The sequence below is a fragment of the Oncorhynchus masou genome, chromosome 27 (assembly GCF_036934945.1).
Source record: "Oncorhynchus masou masou isolate Uvic2021 chromosome 27, UVic_Omas_1.1, whole genome shotgun sequence".
NCBI lineage: Eukaryota > Metazoa > Chordata > Actinopteri > Salmoniformes > Salmonidae > Oncorhynchus > Oncorhynchus masou.
In genome coordinates, this window is record NC_088238.1 from 62,068,450 (window position 1) to 62,089,887 (window position 21,438).

Sequence of the window (21,438 nt, forward strand, 5' to 3'; positions counted from 1 at the left end):
CCCACACACCTTTCTGGATATCTAGAGACCTGTAGGGAGCCCACACACCTTTCTGGATATCTAGAGAGCTGTAGGGAGCCCACACACCTTTCTGGATATCTAGAGACCTGTAGGGAGCCCACACACCTTTCTGGATATCTAGAGACCTGTAGGGAGCCTGTAGGGACACACACCTTTCTGGATATCTAGAGACCTGTAGGGAGCCCACACACACCTTTCTGGATATCTAGAGACCTGTAGGTCTACTCATTTGAAGTGTAAACCTTATGATACCATAGACATCCAGGAAAAGACAACAGTTTAGTAAAAATCATTCTAAAAGCATTTCAAATGTACAATAAATAGATTTAAAAAATAAAATAAAATACACAAGTATTGTTTCTCACACACGTTTATTGTTGCCCACACAAACATCCAACGTCTGTCAACAACAAATCTGTAGGTTCACACACTTCCTGGTAAATATGACAACCGGGAAAGCTCTGGACATTCCCAGCTCAAAAAAAGCTTACTGCACCCTGTGACACTTCAGGAAGTCCTGGTAATCTGATCACATGATCCTTCTCCTTAGTAGACCCCCCCCCCCCCAAATTGAGATCCAAGTCTTCACAATACTTCTCTCTGAAGTCCTGGGATGTTGGTATAGTCCTTTGACGTTTTCAAATGCGTAGACACTTTCACCTTCGAGACTTGGTTAGTGTGGAGTCTCCTTCAGCTGAAAGAAAAATAATTTAGTGAGTATAAAATTAACAAAAAAAAAATCACACCTGATTAAATCAATTCAATTCTAAACACAAGACCATAATTATTGGCGAAATGACAGCTGGGACAAGTGTCCCCAAAGAAACTCCCGATGACGAGTTGACCATCCCTGTCCTAGATCAGAGATCATTCTAAACTAGCTATATAGAATGTGTTGTACAAAGATGAGGCATTCAGGTCAAAAACACAAGATGTGTGAGATTGAGCTCGTTTCCACAGTGCCTGCTTTACAACTACGAGATTAACATTTAAAAAAAAAAAAAAAAAAAAGTTGCCACTTGTAGGAAAACATGTGTCATGAAATACCAGAAACAGAGTACAGTTTTTGACTTGTCAGAAATGTCAGCACGCCAGGCTAGCTATGTACAGCAAATATATAGCTAGCTAGCTGATTAGCTGAACACAATGTTAGCCCAATGTTCTTTGAATGGCTAAAACTGGACCAGTCTCGTCACCAGACATGTTGACTCTGTCAACAACAAAACATTATAAAACTAGAAACAAACAAACCGCCATATGTCTCTGAACTGGGCTTTATGGCTAATCTGTGCCGGTACACTTGTGTGAAATGAAGCTGCTAGCTAGTTAACCAATATCAGCTTTGGTTTCAGACCACAGACACAAAGTTAAGCAACGTTATACACTTAAATTACGACTAAAACTAGTGAAGCCACATTTTATATTCAAAATTATACAAACCAATGTTGCAGTCAGCTAACAAGCTACTAGCTAATGTCAGCTAGCTAATATAGACTATTGGACAGCTGGTTCGAAAGAATTCAAAACAAGAAATCCAAAATATTGCCATACATTTTTTACAACTAAAAAAAAAAGCAACATTTCACATATTATCTAGCTCACCATGTCTTACCTTTTCAGTCGAAAAAAAATAAAATAAAAAATAATCAAATTCTGGGTCGGTTTGGAATCCCTTCAACTCCCTTAGTTCTCTCCACTGTGTGAAACGCAAATCCGAGGTTCTCGCATCTTGCTTTCATTTTTTGCCTGTCTACTCTCCAAATGTCTCCGATTCTTTGGATCACGTGTCAAACTCACGGAGGACCGAGTGTCAGTGGGTTTTCGCTCCATCCTCAGAGGGCCTGTTGTCCGAACCTCTGGCAGACTCTATGGGGGTGCCACAGGGTTCAATTCTTGGACCGACTCTCTTCTCTGTATACGCCAATGATGTCGGTCTCGCTGCTGGTGAGTCTCTGATCCACCTCTACGCAGACGACACCATTCTGTATACTTCTGTCCCATTGTTGGACACTGTGTTAACTAACCTCCAGATGAGCTTCAATGCAATACAACTCTCCTTCTGTGGTCTCCAACTGCTTTTAAATGCTAGTAAAACTAAATGCATGCTCTTCAACCGATTGCTGCCCGCACCCCCGACTAACATCACTACTCTGGACGGTTCTGACTTAGGTATTTGTAGTTGTCCACATATTCTAGGTGTCTGGGTAGACTGTAAACTCTCCTTACAGACTCACATTAAACATCTCCAATCCAAAATTAAATATAGAATCGGCTTCAAATTTCGCAACAAAGCCTCCTTCACTCATGCTGCCAAACATACCCTTGTAAAACATCCTACCGATCCTCGACTTCGATGATCTCATTTACAAAATAGCCTCCAACACTCTACTTAGCAAATTGGATGCAGTCTATCACAGTGCCAACCGTTTTGTCACCAAAGCCCCATATACTACCGACCACTGTGACCTGTATGCACTCGTTGGCTGGCCCTCGCTTCATATTCATCGCCAAACCCACTGGCTCCAGGTCATCTACAAGTCTCTGCTAGGTAAAGCCCCGCCTTATCCCAGCTCACTGGTCACGAAAACAACACCCACCTGTAGCACGCGCTCCAGCAGGTATATCTCACTGGTCCCCAAAGACAATTCTTCTTTTGGCCACCTCTCCTTCCAGTTCTCTGCTGCCAAATGACTGGAACGAACTGCAGAAATCTCTGAAGATGGAGACTCTTATCTCCCTCACTAACTTTAAGCACCAGCTGTCAGAGCAGCTCACAGACCACTGCACCTGTACACAGCCCATCTACCTCATCCCCATACTGTATTTATTTATCTTGTACCTTTGCACCCCTGTATCTCTACATGCACATTCATCTTCTGCACATCTACCATTCGTGTTTAATTGCTATTTGGTAATTATTTTGCCACCATGGCCTATTTATTGCCTTACCTCTCTTATCTCACCTCATTTGCACACACTGTATATAGATTTTTCTACTGTATTATTGACTGTATGTTTGTTTATTCCATGTGTAACTCTGTGTTGTTGTTTATGTCGAACTACTTTGCTTTATCTTGGCCAGGTCGCAGTTGTAAATGAGAACTTGTTCTCAACTGACCTACCTGGTTAAATAAAGGTGAAATAAAATGTAAAAAAAATCCTAGTACCTGATTGATTAATTAATTAAGCCCTCCGCGGAATGAGTTTGACACCCCTTAGATGGAGTAGTAGCTGCTGGGGCGTTTGCCTTTTTGCGGCTGCAAGCTATTGGTCACGTTTTGCCATGGACTCAGCTAGCTATTTCCGCTAGCCATTGGTCACGTTTCGCCATGGACTCAGCTAGCTATTTCCGCTAGCCGTTGGTCACGTTTCGCCATGGACTCAGCTAGCTATTTCCGCTAGCCATTGGTCACATTTCGCCATGGGCTCAGCTAGCTAGCTATCACACCGCCTCCTCAATGATGGAAAACAAGTCACTTCCTGCGCAACACAAAATCCTGAAAATGAATATGGCAGTTCTCAGGCTCACTGATGACCAATCACTGACCACTAGCGACTTACGTCTTAGGCTCACTGCTGACCAATCACTGACCACTAGCGACTTACGTCTCAGGCTCACTGATGACCAATCAATGACCACTAGCGACTTATGTCTCAGGCTCACTGTTGTTACCGTCACATTCCATTGGATTGGAGATAAATGGCGGTTCTCAGCTTATTGGAGATATACATTTATAAAAAATGTGTACAATTAAAATATATATATATATATATATATATATATATATATATATATATACACACATATATATACACACACACACACACACAAAAAAGTATTTAGTCAGCCACCAATTGTGCAAGTTCTCCCACTTAAAAAGATAAGAGAGGCCTGTTTTTTTCATCATAGTTGAAATGAACCTATGACAGACAAAATGAGAAGAAAAAAATCCAGAAAATCACATTGTATGATTTTTTATGAATTTATTTGCAAATTATGATGGAAAATAACAGGACTAAATTCTTCACATTTGTGAGAACAAGTATTTTTTGTGCGTAAAGAACATTTCTGGGATCTTTTCTTTCAGCCAATGAAAAATGGGACCAACACTTTACATGTTGAGGTTATATTTTTTGTTCAGTATAAAGTACCAGTCAAAAGTTTGGACACCTTGTAGAATAATAGTGAAGACATCAAAACTATGAAACAACTATTAAATTGTATTATGTATTATTATTATCACACATTGAATTATGTAGTAACCAAAAAAAGTGTTAAATATAAAATACTGTATATTTGAGACCCTTTGCTTTGATGACAACCAGCGATATTATTTATATCACCTGGAATGCATTTCAATTAGCAGGTGTGCCTTGTTAAAAGTTCATTTGTGTTCATTTCCTTTTCTTTCCTTCTAAATGCGTTTGAGCCGATCAGTTGTGTTGTGACAAGGTGTGGGGTGGTATACCAAAGACAGCCCGTATTTGGTAAAAGACAAAGTCCGCATTATGGCAAGAACAGTTCAAATAAGCAAAGGGAAACGACAGTCCATAATTACTTTAAGACATGAAGGTCAGTCAATCCGGAACATTGCGAGAACAGCTCAAATAAGCAAAGGGAAACTACTTTGATTTAAGACATGATGGTTAGTCAACGTGGAAAATTTCAAAAAACTTTGAACGTTTCTTTCAAGTGCAGTCGCAAATACCAAGCGTAGATGAAGCTGTCTCTCATGAGGACCGCCACAAGAAAGGAAGCCTCTGCTGCAGAGGATACGTTCATTAGAGTTAACAGCCTCAGATAGCAGCCCAGTTCAACAGACACATCTCAACATCAACTGTTCAGAGGAGACTGCATGAACCAGGCCTTCATGGTCGAATTGCTGCAAAGAAACCACTACTAAAAGACGCCAATAAGAAGAGACTTGGTTGGGCCAAGAAACACGAGTAATGGACATTCGACCGGTGGAAATCTGTCCTTTGGTCTGAGGAGTCCAAATTTGAGATTTTTGGTTCCAAGCGCCGTGTCTTTGTGAGATGCAGAGTAGGATGACCTCTGCATATGTGGTTCCCACCGTGAAGCATGGAGGAGGAGGTGTGATGTGTGGGGGTGCTTTGCTGGTGACATTGTCAGTGATTCATTTAGAATTCAAGACAAACTTAACCAGCATGGCTACCACAGCATTAGGCAGTGATACGCCATCCCATCTGGTTTGTCCTTAGTGGGACTATCATTTGTTTTTCAACAGGACAATGACCCAACACAATTCCAGGCTGTGTAAGGGCTATTTGACCAAGAAGGAAAGTGATGGAGTGCTGCATCAGATGACCTGGCCTCTACAAATCACCCGACCTCAACCCAATTGAGATGGTTTAGGATGAGTTGGACCACAGAATGAAGGGAAAACAGTCAACAAGTGCTCAGCATATGTGGGCACTCCTTCAAGACTGTTGGACAAGCATTTCTCATGAAGCTGGTTGAGAGAAGTCCAAGAGTGTGCATAGCTATCATCACGGGCAAAGGGTGGATAATTTGAAGAATCTAAAATATATTTTGATTTGTTTAATACTTTTTTGGTTACTACATGATTCCATATGTGTTATTTCATAGTTTTGATGTCTTCACTATTATTCTACAATGTAGAAAATAGTAAAAATAAAGAAAAACCCTTGAATGAGTAGGTGTTCTAAAACTTTTGACTGGTACTGTATATGTAAATTATATTGTATGTATATTATTGATTATATATTATTACCAGGACGTGTACTCCGAGCATTCACTGACCAACTGGCAAATGTCTTCACTGACATTTTCAACCTCTCCCTGTCCGAGTCTGTAATACCTGCATGTTTCAAACAGGCCACCATAGTTCATGTGCCCAAGAACACTAAGGTAACCTGCCTAAATGACTACCGACCCGTACCACTCACGTCTGTAGCCATGAAGTGCTTTGAAAGGCTGGTCATGGCTCACATCAACACCATTATCCCAGAAACCCTAGACCCACTCCAATTTGCATACCGCTCAAACAGATCCACAGATGATGCCATCTCTATTGCACTCCACACTGCCCTTTCCCACCTGGACAAAAGGAACACCTATGTGAGATTGCTGTTCATTGACTACAGAGGTGTTCAACACCATAGTGCCCTCAATGCTCATCACTAAGCTAAGGATCCTGGGACAAAACTCCCCTATCTGCAACTGGATCCTGGACTTCCTGACGGGCCGCCCCCAGGTGGTGAGGGTAGGTAACAACACATCTGCCACGCTGATCCTCAACACAGGGGCCTCTCAGGGGTGTGTGCTCAGTCCCCTCCTGTACTCCCTGTTCACTCATTACTGCACGGCCAGGCACGACTCCAACAATCATTACGTTTCCGATGACAACAGTGGAAGGCCTGATCACCGACAACGACGAGGCAGCCAATAGGGAGAGACCTGGCCGTGTGGTGCCAGGACAGCAACCTCTCGCTCAATGTGATCAAGACAAAGGAGATGATTGTAGACTACAGGAAAAGGAGGACCGGGCTGTAGTAGAGCGGGTCGATAGTTTCAAGTTCCTTGGTGTCTACATCATCAACAAATTAACATGGTCCAAGCACACCAAGACAGTCGTGAAGAGAGCACGACAAACTTTCACTCCCTAAGTAAGCAAGCTAATGTTATACAGTCCTGCATTGAAATGTCAAAGCCATCAGCTAAATCCTATAGCTATCTTTTTGGTATACACACTGTCAAACCAACATGTTTCATCACATGATAGTTACCAGTCTAGCATTGACTAACTTTAGCAGGGTAAATATTTGTTCTTTCTATCTCTGATGGACTTTTAACTAATGTAAGCTAGCTAATGTTAGCAAATAAGTGTAGCTCAAATCTGCTCGCAATCGTATTCCACCCTTGTCTGGAAAAACACTCCCATTACAAAAAAAAAATACAAAAAAACATTGTGGATATAGCTAACTAACTCACTGTATTTTGTAACATTAGCAATGATGATGAATGTGCAGAAATCGTCCATGGTTGGTGAGTTGGATTTTAGCTGGATAGCAATCATACTTCCAATATGGTGACGCTAGTTTGCTAGCAGCAAGCAGACAATATTGAAAGTGTCCATGTTAGGTATGCTTAGCTAGCCAGTCTAATAGAAACCAATGTAAATTAGTGAGGTGGGTAAATTGTATATTTTATAGTATATTTTGTTGTAGGTGGTACAGAATCTAATTCCATCAACATGTGTTTCCAACCCCCTTAGCTCTGCACGTGAAGGTAAGTTGACAACCAAGATAGCTCAATTTCCAGTGAGCGTGGCCTAAACGTGAATCGGGTCGTGTTTGTACGGTTTGGTGTTATGAGGTTACAGGTGGTTTAGGAGGAAGCATATATATATATATATAAAAACAATATAGATCAAGAATGATCTGTCAAAAGTCTATGGGGAGGGGTTCCAGACAGCACTATGGGCTGGGGGGGAGGAGTTCCAGACAGCACTACGGGCTGGCAGGGTGGGGTTCCAGACAGCACAACGGGGTGGGGTTCCAGACAGCACTACGGGCTGGGGGGAGGGGTTCCAGACAGCACTACGGGCTGGGGGGAGGGTTCCAGACAGCACTATGGGCTGGGGGGAGGAGTTCCAGACAGCACTATGGGCTGGGGGGAGGAGGAGTTCCAGACAGCACTACGGGCTGGGGGGGAGGGGTTCCAGACAGCACTACGGGCTGGGGGGGGGAGGAGTTCCAGACAGCACTACGGGCTGGGTGGGAGGAGTTCCAGACAGCACTACGGGCTGGGGGGAGGAGTTCCAGACAGCACTACGGGCTGGGGGGGAGGAGTTCCAGACAGCACTACGGGCTGGGGGGAGGAGTTCCAGACAGCACTACGGGCTGGGGGGAGGAGTTCCAGACAGCACTACGGGCTGGGGGGAGGAGTTCCAGACAGCACTATGGGCTGGGGGGGGGAGGAGTTCCAGACAGCACTACGGGCTGGGGGGGAGGAGTTCCAGACAGCACTACGGGCTGGGGGGGAGGAGTTCCAGGCAGCACTACGGGCTGGGGGGGGAGGAGTTCCAGACAGCACTACGGGCTGGGGGGGAGGAGTTCCAGACAGCACTACGGGCTGGGGGGAGTTCCAGACAGCACTACGGGCTGGGGGGGTGGGGTTCCAGACAGCACTATGGGCTGGGGGGGAGGGGTTCCAGACAGCACTACTAATTGTTCTTTTGACCAATCAGATCACTTCTGAAAAGAGCTGATGTGATTAAGATCAGAAATAGGCTGCCTGTGTAAAAGCAGCCAGTGGCTCAGCATGGCCCACGTACACTAGGGCTCTCCAACCCTGTTCTCCACGTAGACTAGGGCTCTCCAACCCTGTTCTCCACGTAGACTAGGGCTCTCCAACCCTGTTCTCCACGTAGACTAGGGCTCTCCAACCCTGTTCTTCACGTACACTAGGGCTCTCCAACCCTGTTCTCCACGTAGACTAGGGCTCTCCAACCCTGTTCTTCACGTAGACTAGGGCTCTCCAACCCTGTTCTCCACGTAGACTAGGGCTCTCCAACCCTGTTCTTCACGTAGACTAGGGCTCTCCAACCCTGTTCTTCACGTAGACTAGGGCTCTCCAACCCTGTTCTTCACGTAGACTAGGGCTCTCCAACCCTGTTCTCCACGTAGACTAGGGCTCTCCAACCCTGTTCTTCACGTAGACTAGGCTCTCCAACCCTGTTCTTCACGTAGACTAGGGCTCTCCAACCCTGTTCTTCACGTAGACTAGGGCTCTCCAACCCTGTTCTTCACGTAGACTAGGGCTCTCCAACCCTGTTCTTCACGTAGACTAGGGCTCTCCAACCCTGTTCTTCACGTAGACTAGGGCTCTCCAACCCTGTTCTCCACGTAGACGGCTCTCCAACCCTGTTCTCCACGTAGACGGCTCTCCAACCCTGTTCTCCACGTAGACTAGGGCTCTCCAACCCTGTTCTCCACGTAGACTAGGGCTCTCCAACCCTGTTCTTCACATAGACTAGGGCTCTCCAACCCTGTTCTTCACGTAGACTAGGGCTCTCCAACCCTGTTCTTCACGTAGACTAGGGCTCTCCAACCCTGTTCTTCACATAGACTAGGGCTCTCCAACCCTGTTCTTCACATAGACTAGGGCTCTCCAACCCTGTTCTTCACGTAGACTAGGGCTCTCCAACCCTGTTCTCCACGTAGACTAGGGCTCTCCAACCCTGTTCTCCACATAGACTAGGGCTCTCCAACCCTGTTCTTCACGTAGACTAGGGCTCTCCAACCCTGTTCTTCACGTAGACTAGGGCTCTCCAACCCTGTTCTTCACGTAGACTAGGGCTCTCCAACCCTGTTCTTCACGTAGACTAGGGCTCTACAACCCTGTTCTCCACGTAGACTAGGGCTCTCCAACCCTGTTCTCCACGTAGACTAGGGCTCTCCAACCCTGTTCTTCACGTAGACTAGGGCTCTCCAACCCTGTTCTCTATGTAGAGGGCTCTCCAACCCTGTTCTCCACGTAGACGGCTCTACAACCCTGTTCTCCACGTAGACTAGGGCTCTCCAACCCTGTTCTTCACGTAGACTAGGGCTCTCCAACCCTGTTCTTCACGTACACTAGGGCTCTCCAACCCTGTTCTTCACGTAGACTAGGGCTCTCCAACCCTGTTCTTCACGTACACTAGGGCTCTCCAACCCTGTTCTTCACGTAGACTAGGGCTCTCCAACCCTGTTCTTCACGTAGACTAGGGCTCTCCAACCCTGTTCTTCACGTAGACTAGGGCTCTCCAACCCTGTTCTTCACGTAGACTAGGGCTCTCCAACCCTGTTCTCTATGTAGAGGGCTCTCCAACCCTGTTCTTCACGTAGACTAGGGCTCTACAACCCATTCTTCACGTAGACTAGGGCTCTACAACCCTGTTCTTCACACTAGGGCTCTACAACCCTATTCTTCACGTAGACTAGGGCTCTACAACCCTGTTCTTCACGACTAGGGCTCTACAACCCTGTTCTCCACGTAGACTAGGGCTCTCCAACCCTGTTCTCCACGTAGACTAGGGCTCTCCAACCCTGTTCTTCACGTAGACTAGGGCTCTCCAACCCTGTTCTCCATGTAGAGGGCTCTCCAACCCTGTTCTTCACGTAGACTAGGGCTCTCCAACCCTGTTCTTCACGTAGACTAGGGCTCTCCAACCCTGTTCTTCACGTAGACTAGGGCTCTCCAACCCTGTTCTTCACGTACACTAGGGCTCTCCAACCCTGTTCTTCACGTAGACTAGGGCTCTCCAACCCTGTTCTTCACGTAGACTAGGGCTCTCCAACCCTGTTCTTCACATAGACTAGGGCTCTCCAACCCTGTTCTTCACGTAGACTAGGGCTCTCCAACCCTGTTCTTCACGTAGACTAGGGCTCTCCAACCCTGTTCTTCACATAGACTAGGGCTCTCCAACCCTGTTCTTCATGTAGACTAGGGCTCTCCAACCCTGTTCTCCACGTTAGGGCTCTCAACCCTGTTCTTCACGTAGACTAGGGCTCTCCAACCATGTTCTTCACGTAGACTAGGGCTCTCCAACCCTGTTCTTCACGTAGACTAGGGCTCTCCAACCCTGTTCTTCACATAGACTAGGGCTCTCCAACCCTGTTCTTCATGTAGACTAGGGCTCTACAACCCTGTTCTTAGTATTAGAATCAGGTGCGCTAGATTAAGGTTGTAGTGAAATCCCGACAGTAGCTCTTCAGGAACAGGGTTGGAGAGCCCCCAATGTAGAACCACCATAAAATAAATAATTTCTATCAATCTTAAACATGTAGACGCCTTGGATTCACAGAATATATTTACATAAACTAAATAGGGCTCTATAGCATCAAAACAGATGCTAGACATTCACATATTCCAAGGTTTATTTGTCCCAATCTAAAATACAGGGGATTGTGCACTATTTCATTCTGACTCAAAGAGAACTGGGACATTCGACAAGAATGTTCTATGGTAAAACAAAAAACAACATTTATGCCCGGTCTCGTACAGTTCAGTGTGTGTCCGAGGGCACACACTCAGGTGTAGAGAGACAAGTGCAGAAAACTATAGCTACAGATTTCTCTGGTGCAACAATGTGATTTAACCCAAAGATATTTCACACACACACATCTCGTCTATTTCAAGTCTTATATCTCCATTGAGGGAAGACAGGTGGGTGTCCACTTCAAAGTGCTGCATGTCATGATGCCAGAGACCAGGTCTTCATCGGTGACAGAAGACAAAAATAGACAAGATGGCAACGCGCACGCACACACACTCACACATTTTAATAAATGGAAGAGCATTTTCTAAATTAAAAACTGACCACCTTGCAACTGAACACGGGACACTTGAGACTCCTGTTTCCTTGAGTCGAGGATGGCGTCACAGAGGTTGGTGAAAAATTCTCTGTGCTACAACGATCTTTGGTTAAAAATCACATTATCTAATGTAACAATCTGTAATTAAGAAAACCGGTGGTCATGGTGAAAAAAGTCCTTTTCCAAAGAAACACACAGGAAGACAACACAGTACGATCAGTTTAGTAAAAGGTCAGGGGATACACTGTAAAGCTGTAAGGGGAGGGGGGGGGGGGAGTGATGTCATGATCAAGCTGCCATTCGGCTCCTCAAGAGTCATCGGCTTGAAATCCAGCATCATGTTTAATCCCACTAGGAGGGTTTACAGTTCACGGAATACAGTACTGCTACAACGTAACGCAGGAATTCTGGTTCTAGAATCCACTTCAGGAGGAAGCCCCGGCATCACGATATTGTCTGTAAGACAAAAAAAATATGTATGTATGTATGTATGTATGTATGTATGTATGTATGTATGTATATATGTATATATGTATGTATGTATATATGTATATATGTATGTATGTATGTATGTATATACACACACTATTGTAGTTTGAACGACAGTTTTAACCATGCATAACATCAATATTAGGGTTGACCACTTTGAACATGCTTGCGCAGGCACAGATTACATGTACAATATCTTGCCAAATACAAAATAAAGCACAAACTTCATCTTTTGCATAGTGACCAGACCATGGAAAATGTACCTAGGTAGGTAGTTAGCATCTACTTACAGCCATGTCTACCTAACAGGAATAGTTAGGCAACAAAAAAACAAATTATAGTAAAAAAAAACAGCTTTAGTTTAAGATATTTACAACAATAAATAGTGTTATTGTTTCTCCTCACTGTTTGCTAGTGAAACTTAGCTAGCTAGCTAGCTTGATATACAATACTGTTATTTACATCTGTTTTGAATCCTATCATTTTGTGCAATTGAAATGCATCCCCGGTCATAATCATAAACAATTATGTTACATAGCTAGCTAGTAAAATTAAGTTGCCGATGTTACACATTTGCTAACAAGTTACAAAACGCGAGGTTAAGCGCATAACATGTTAGCAGGCACCAGGCGAACTAGCTACCCAACTCCAGTCATCTGCTTATATCGCTTTAGTTGGCTGGTTGTAATGTTGTAGCTTTATCTACGACTAAAAAGAGAAGAGGTTTTACAATTCGAGATTCAAAATAGCTCTGATTGTAAAACATTTTCTCTTTTTAGTCATAGATATGGCTACCGGTAGTTATTTAGCTAAGTTTGCTACCTAGCCAGCTAGCCAACCTACCTAGCTAAGTTAGCAAACAGAAACATAAATTACATTTCCCCCGCCCCCATGTTAGTAAACAATACACAATATGTATTTGAGTAGATAAACTAAAACATAGCTAGCAAGCTAGCTAGGTGGCTCGCAGGAAAAATAACTTACTTATCTTGGCACCGTATTTGTCCTCTGCCTTCTTGGTGCCATCGGCTGTAGCTGTGCTTTTAACGTTAGCTAAATCCAACTCTTTGTTTCGAATCCTCTTTGCTATATTCCAGTCGAAAGGCACCATGTAGCTTATAGACCGTAATAAAATGCTCCAATGGTCGAATTCGTGTTGTTGAGAGAATCGTTTGAAGACATGACTGGTCATTTCTTTCGGTTTTGCCCAAAAGGATAATATTATTAGTGTCCACTTCCTCTTTTTTTTTTTTGCCCCCCCTTGGGGGAGGGACAGGAGCCAGAGCACAAAGATGTAGTCTTTCAGAGACTGGAAAATGTTTTGTATGCTTGTATATTTTAGTAATGAATCCGCTGATAGAGCCTTTGGACGGCTTTCGGCGATGTTCCTATCGAACAAGGACGACCACCAAAAAAAGAAAAAGTACGGTACGATCCGTATCACATAAAGCCTTCGCGAAAAGAGCCACAAAAGAAGGACTACATTTATCTCCCCATCAATACACCGGAAGCAGTCATCGGGTGTATCATTCAGCGTCCGAAGCCCAGACCCGCCTGTATGTATATATATATACTGAGTCAACCAAACATTAGGAACACCTTCCGAATTAAGTTCTCCTGGGCAATTATGTATGAAACACACCTCACAGTCCTAGAAATGCCCCGGGACACGATGAAAACAAGCCCAGATTTCCCTTTAACTAATTATATCATATATATCTATCATATATATCTATATATATCTATATCATATATATATCTATATCATATATATCTACCTATATCTATATCATATATATCTACCTATATCTATATCATATATATCTACCTATATCTATATCATATATATCTACCTAAATCATCTATATCTATCTAAATCATCTATATCTATCTATATCTATCTATATCATCTATATCTATATCATCTATATCTATATCTATCTATATATATATATCTATATATATATATACACACACACACTGAGTAAACCCAACATTAGGAACACCTTCCTAATTCAGTTGCAACCCCCCTCCCAAAAGCGTTCCACAGGGATGCCGGCACGCCAAGTTGGTTGAATGTTCCTTGGACGGTGAACCATTCTTGGATACACGCGTGAAAAACCCAGCATCGTTGCCGTTCTTTGACACATAAAGTATACTAGTTAACTAATTATATCACTGTATTCTACAGCTAACTATATCCTACTGTATATACTAGAGTTAACTAATTATAGCATACTGTATATATAGTTAAAGTGGCAATGTGTCATTTCAAAGTCTAAGAAAAGGTAGATCTGTTCTATGTGATCTATTTCTATGCTTCCCGTTCCGACATTTTGTTTCTGCGTCTTTTACTTTTGCTCAAAAACAGAAAACAAAAAACATACAATATTTCTGTTCATGGAAAATATACTTCTCAGAAATATAGATACTAGACTTCTATGCTTCCTGTTCTTAAATGTTGTTTTTTGCATCTTTTACTTTCAGTTTTGTACATCAATCGAAATGTTTCTAGTTTCGACACCAGTTTCAAACAGCTGAAAATAATATTTCTGTTCATGGAAAATATACTTCTCAGAAATGTAGATGGTACAAAGACTCTCTACACTATACTAGATTAATGTAGATGGTACAAAGACTCTATACTATACTAGATTAATGTAGATGGTACAATGACTCTATACTATACTAGATTAATGTAGACGGTACAAAGACTCTCTATACTAGATTAATGTAGACGGTACAATGACTCTATACTATACTAGATTAATGTAGACGGTACAAAGACTCTCTACACTATACTAGATTAATGTAGACGGTACAATGACTCTATACTATACTAGATTATTGTAGATGGTACATACAAAGACTATACTAGATTAATGACTCTATACTATACTAGATTAATGTAGACGGTACAAAGACTCTCTACACTATACTAGATTAATGTAGACGGTACAAAGACTCTCTACACTATACTAGATTAATGTAGATGGTACAATGACTCTCTACACTATACTAGATTAATGTAGATGGTACAATAATGACTCTATACTATACTAGATTATTGTAGATGGTACAAAGACTCTCTATACTATAGTAGATTAATGTAGATGGTACAAAGACTCTCTATACTATACTAGATTAATGTAGATGGTACAATGACTCTATACTATAATAGATTAATGTAGATGGTACAATGACTCTCTACACTATACTAGATTAATGTAGATGGTACAATGACTCTCTACACTATACTAGATTAATGTAGATGGTACAATGACTCTATACTATACTAGATTAATGTAGATGGTACAATGACTCTATACTATACTAGATTAATGTAGATGGTACAATGACTCTATACTATACTAGATTAATGTAGATGGTACAATGACTCTATACTATACTAGATTAATGTAGATGGTACAATGACTACACTATACTAGATTAATGTAGATGGTACAATGACTACTATACTAGATTAATGTAGATGGTACAATGACTCTATACTATACTAGATTAATGTAGATGGTACAATGACTCTATACTATACTAGATTAATGTAGATGGTACAATGACTCTATACTATACTAGATTAATGTAGATGGTACAATGACTACACTATAATAGATTATTGTAGATGGTACAATAATGACTCTATACTATACTAGATTAATGTAGATGGTACAATGACTCTATACTAGATTAATGTAGATGGTACAATGACTCTCTACACTATAATAGATTAATGTAGATGGTACAATGACTCTATACTATACTAGACTATTTTGTCACAAACTGAAATTAGACAAACTATTTCGAGCTTTAGCAACCAGGAAATGGTGGATGGATTTCTACATTGTGTAACTAACTAATATCATAATGTGTATAGAGTTAACTAATCGAATAAAGAAACGAGTTGCTGATTTCTCTTACTTTTCATCGGTAGACTTGTTGGTTTGGTTCAGTTCCTTGGAGTCGTCCAGCAGAGCATCTTTCTCCGTTAGTACGGTGATGGTCTGGCCTTTGATGGTCAGGTTCTTACAGCTAGCCAGCTTCTTAGCATCCTCCTCCCTCTCAAACAACACGGATGCCTAGAGAGAAGGGGGATGGAGGGAGCAGAGAGAAGGGGGATGGAGGGACAATGACTCTATACTAGATTAATGTAGGAGGGAGGAGACTAGGGGGGACGGATGGGAGGATGAGAGAAGGGGGATTTGTCACAAAGGAAAGAGACAGGGGGATGGAGGGAGGAGAGAGAAATGGGGGATGGAGGGAGGATATCAGGGGGATGGAGGGACTAGAGAAGGGGGATGGAGGGAGGAGAGAGAGAGGGGGATGGAGGGAGCAGAGAGGGGGGATGGAGGGAGGAGACAGCTAGGGGGGACGGAGGGAGGAGAGAAGGGGGGACGGAGGGAGGAGAGAGAAGGGGGACGGAGGGAGGAGAAAGAGGGGGATGGAGGGAGGAGAGAGGGGGAGATGGAGGGAGCAGAGAGAGGGAGATGGAGGGAGGAGAGAGAAGGGGGATGGAGGGAGGAGAGAGAAGGGGGATGGAGGGAGGAGAGAGAAGGGGGATGGAGGGAGGAGAGAGAGGGGGATGGAGGGAGGAGAGAGAGGGGGATGGAGGGAGGAGAGAGAAGGGGGATGGGGGAGGAGAGAGAGGGATGGAGGGAGGAGAGAGGGGGGACGGAGGGAGGAGAGAGAGGGGGACGGAGGGAGGAGAGAGGGGGGACGGAGGGAGGAGAGAGGGGGGACGGAGGGAGGAGAGAGAGGGGGGGGGGGAGAGAGAGAGGGATGGGGGGAGGAGAGAGAGAGGGGGATGGAGGGAGGAGAGAGAAGGGGGATGGAGGGAGGAGAGAGAGAGATGGGGGGAGAGAAGGGGGATGGAGGGAGGAGAGAGAAGGGGGATGGAGGGAGCAGAGAGAAGGGGGATGGAGGGAGCAGAGAGAGGGGGATGGAGGGAGCAGAGAGAAGGGGGATGGAGGGAGGAGAGAGAAGGGGGACGGAGGGAGGAGAGAGAGGGGGGGACGGAGGGAGGAGAGAGAGGGGGACGGAGGGAGGAGAGAGGGGGACGGAGGGAGGAGAGAGAGTGGGGGACGGAGGGAGAGAGAGAGGGGGAGGAGGGGGACGGAGGGGGATGGAGGGAGAGAGAGAGAGGGGGATGGAGGGAGCAGAGAGAGGGGGATGGAGGGGGAGGAGGGGAAAGATGAGAGGGGGGATGGAGAGATGAGAGATGGCGGGAGGAGAACGAGAGAGAGAGGGGGATGGCGGGAGAGAGAAGGGGATGGAGGGAGGAGATGGCGGGAGGAGAACGGGAGAGAGAAGGGAGGAGAGAGAGAGGGGATGGCGGGATGGAGGGAGAGAGAGAGAGAGAGGGGGATGGAGGGAGGAGACCGAGAGGGAGAGAGAGAGGGGGATGGCGGGAGGAGAACGAGGGAGAGAGAGAGGGGGATGGCGGGAGGAGACCGGGGGAGAGGAGAGAGAGGGGGATGGCGGGAGGAGAAGGGGGATGGAGGGAGAGAGAGAGGGGGATGGCGGGAGGAGAACGAGAGAGAGGGGGGGAGGGGCAGGAGAGGGGGATGGAGGAGCAGAGAGAGGGGGATGGCGGGAGGAGACCGAGAGAGAGAGAGAGAGGGGGATGGCGGGAGGAGAAGAAGGGGGATGGAGAGAGCAGAGAGAGGGGGATGGAGGGAGGAGACCGATGGAGGGAGAGAGAGAAGGGGGATGGCGGGAGGAGAACGAGAGAGAGAGGAGGGGGATGGCGGGAGGAGGAGAACGAGAGAGAGAGAGGGGGATGGCGGGAGGAGAACGAGAGAGAGAGAGAGGGGATGGCGGGAGGAGAACGAGAGAGAGAGAGGGGGATGGCGGGAGGAGAACGAGAGAGAGAGAGAGGGGGATGGCGGGAGGAGAACGAGAGACAGAGGGGGATGGCGGGAGGAGAACGAGAGAGAGGGGGTGGTGGCGGGAGGAGAACGAGAGAGAGAGAGGGGGATGGCGGGAGGAGAAGAGAGAGAGAGAGGGGGATGGCGGGAGGAGAACGAGAGAGAGAGGGGGGATGGCGGGAGGAGAACGAGAGAGAGAGAGGGGGATGGCGGGAGGAGAACGAGAGAGAGAGAGAGGGGGATGGCGGGAGGAGAACGAGAGAGAGAGAGGGGGATGGCGGGAGGAGAACGAGAGAGAGAGAGAGAGGGGGATGGCGGGAGGAGAACGAGAGAGAGAGGGGGATGGCGGGAGGAGAACGAGAGACAGAGGGGGATGGCGGGAGGAGAACGAGAGAGAGAGAGGGGGATGGCGGGGAGGAGAACGAGAGAGAGAGAGAGGGGGATGGCGGGAGGAGAACGAGAGAGAGAGAGAGTGGGATGGCGGGAGGAGAACGAGAGACAGAGGGGGATGGCGGGAGGAGAACGAGAGACAGAGGGGGTGGTGGCGGGAGGAGAACGAGAGAGAGGGGGAGGGAGGAGAAAGAGAGGGGGGATGGCGGGAGGAGAACGAGGGGGGAGGGAGGAGAACGAGAGAGGGGGGGGAGGAGAAAGAGTGTTAGTTTATTCGACCATTCGTTATTTATTTTTTAAATACACCAAAACCAATATGAAGAGAAGCGGAGGAGGACAGAAGAGATGTATTTGTGGTTGATTAGTTGTGTCTTTCGGCATGACGGCGAACATCAACGAAGGGAAAGACCGGTGTTTGTGAATACCTGGTTTGTGGCCTTGAACTATAGGAACGATTGGGGTTCGGGGTACTCCGGACATAATATCTGGTAAGATACAGTACCTGCTGTATGGGCTTGAGCTGAATGACGTTGTTGATCTTTCCGAAGGGTTCCACGGCCTTCACCACCTCATCATGGGCTGTGTGTTGGGGGATATTCTTCAGTCTTAACAGAGCGGAGGTCCCTGGTGCTCCCTTCTTCTTTGTCTAGAGAGAGAAAGAGAGCGATATTCGTTAGTGTTGTTAGTGGGGATATTCGTTAGTGTTGTTGGGGGGGGATATTCTTTAGTGTTGTTAGTGGGGATATTCTTTAGTGTTGTTAGTGGGGATATTCTTTAGTGTTGGGGGGGATATTCTTCTTTGTTGGGGGGATATTCTTTAGTGTTGGGGGGATATTCTTTAGTGTTGGGGGGGGATATTCTTTAGTGTTGGGGGGGGATATTCTTCAGTGTTGGGGGGGATATTCTTTAGTGTTGGGGGGATATTCTTTAGTGTTGGGGGGATATTCTTTAGTGTTGGGGGGGGATATTCTTTAGTGTTGGGGGGGGATATTCTTTTGTTAGAGGGGGGTGATATTCTTTAGTGTTGGGGGGATATTCTTTAGTGTTGGGGGGATATTCTTTAGTGTTAACAGGGGGATATTCTTTAGTGTTGGGGGGATATTCTTTAGTGTTAGGGGGATATTCTTTAGTGTTGGGGGGGATATTCTTTAGTGTTGGGGGGATATTCTTTAGTGTTGGGGGGATATTCTTTAGTGTTGGGGGGGGGGGGATATTCTTTAGTGTTGGGGGGGGATATTATTTAGTGTTGGTGGGGATATTCTTTAGTGTTGGGGGGATATTCTTTAGTGTTGGGGGGATATTCTTTAGTGTTGGCGGGGATATTCTTTAGTGTTGGGGGATATTCTTTAGTGTTGTTAGTGGGGATATTATTTAGTGTTGGGGGGATATTCTTTAGTGTTGGGGGGGGATATTCTTTAGTGTTAGTGGGGATATTATTTAGTGTTGGTGGGGATATTCTTTAGTGTTGGGGGGATATTCTTTAGTGTTGTTAGTGGGGATATTCTTTAGTGTTGGGGGGATATTCTTTAGTGTTGGGGGGATATTCTTTAGTGTTGTTAGTGGGGATATTCTTCAGTGTTGGGGGGATATTCTTTAGTGTTGGGGGATATTCTTTAGTGTTGGGGGGATATTCTTTAGTGTTGTGGGGGGATATTCTTTAGTGTTGGGGGATATTCTTTAGTGTTGGGGGGGGATATTCTTTAGTGTTGGGCGGGATATTCTTTAGTGTTGTTAGTGGGGATATTCTTTAGTGTTGGGCGGGATATTCTTTAGTGTTGTTAGTGGGGATATTCTTTAGTGTTAGGGGGATATTCTTTAGTGTTGGGGGGATATTCTTTAGTGTTGTGGGGGGATATTCTTTAGTGTTGGGGGATATTCTTTAGTGTTGGGGGGATATTCTTTAGTGTTGGGGGGGATATTCTTTAGTGTTGGGGGGATATTCTTTAGTGTTGGGGGGATATTCTTTAGTGTTGGGGGGGGGGATATTCTTTAGTGTTGGGGGGATATTCTTTAGTGTTGTTAGTGGGGATATTATTTAGTGTTGGGGGGATATTCTTTAGTGTTGGGGGGGGATATTCTTTAGTGTTGGGGGGATATTCTTTAGTGTTGGGGGGATATTCTTTAGTGTTGTGGGGGATATTCTTTAGTGTTGGGGGGATATTCTTTAGTGTTGGGGGGATATTCTTTAGTGTTGGGGGGATATTCTTTAGTGTTGGGGGGGATATTCTTTAGTGTTGGGGGGATATTCTTTAGTGTTGGGGGGATATTCTTTAGTGTTGGGGGGGATATTCTTTAGTGTTGGGGGGATATTCTTTAGTGTTGTTAGTGGGGATATTCTTCAGTGTTGGGGGGATATTCTTTAGTGTTGGGGGGGATATTCTTTAGTGTTGGGGGGATATTCTTTAGTGTTGGGGGGATATTCTTTAGTGTTGTTAGTGGGGATATTCTTCAGTGTTGGGGGGATATTCTTTAGTGTTTGGGGGGATATTCTTTAGTGTTTGGGGGGGATATTCTTTAGTGTTGGGGGGATATTCTTTAGTGTTGTTAGTGGGGATATTATTTAGTGTTGGGGGGGGGATATTCTTTAGTGTTGTGGGGGGATATTCTTTAGTGTTGGGGGGGGATATTCTTTAGTGTTGGGGGGGGATATTCTTTAGTGTGGGGGGGGGATATTCTTTAGTGTTGGGGGGATATTCTTTAGTGTTGGGGGGATATTCTTTAGTGTTGGGGGGATATTCTTTAGTGTTGGGGGGGGATATTCTTTAGTGTTGGGGGGATATTCTTTAGTGTTGGGGGGATATTCTTTAGTGTTGGGGGGGATATTCTTTAGTGTTGGGGGGATATTCTTTAGTGTTGTTAGTGGGGATATTCTTCAGTGTTGGGGGGATATTCTTTAGTGTTGGGGGGGATATTCTTTAGTGTTGGGGGGATATTCTTTAGTGTTGTTAGTGGGGATATTCTTCAGTGTTGGGGGGATATTCTTTAGTGTTGTTAGTGGGGATATTCTTTAGTGTTGGGGGGGGATATTCTTTAGTGTTGGGGGGATATTCTTTAGTGTTGGGGGGATATTCTTTAGTGTTGGGGGGATATTCTTTAGTGTTGGGGGGATATTCTTTAGTGTTGGGGGGATATTCTTTAGTGTTGGGGGGATATTCTTTAGTGTTGGGGGGATATTCTTTAGTGTTGGGGGGATATTCTTTAGTGTTGTTAGTGGGGATATTCTTCAGTGTTGGGGGGATATTCTTTAGTGTTAGTGGGGATATTCTTTAGTGTTGGGGGGATATTCTTTAGTGTTGGGGGGATATTCTTT

At 45.0% G+C, this 21,438-nt stretch overlaps 1 long non-coding RNA gene across 1 annotated transcript; it reads right to left on the reverse strand.

Moving 5' to 3' along the window:
• Positions 1-375: 375 nt before the first annotated feature.
• Positions 376-18,803, reverse strand: LOC135516494 (uncharacterized). The gene is made up of 3 exons (XR_010451938.1): positions 18,631-18,803; positions 15,793-15,950; positions 376-715 (listed from the first exon to the last, which is right to left on the reverse strand). It is a non-coding gene; the product is annotated as an uncharacterized LOC135516494 (long non-coding RNA).
• Between the last annotated feature and the right edge of the window lie 2,635 nt (positions 18,804-21,438).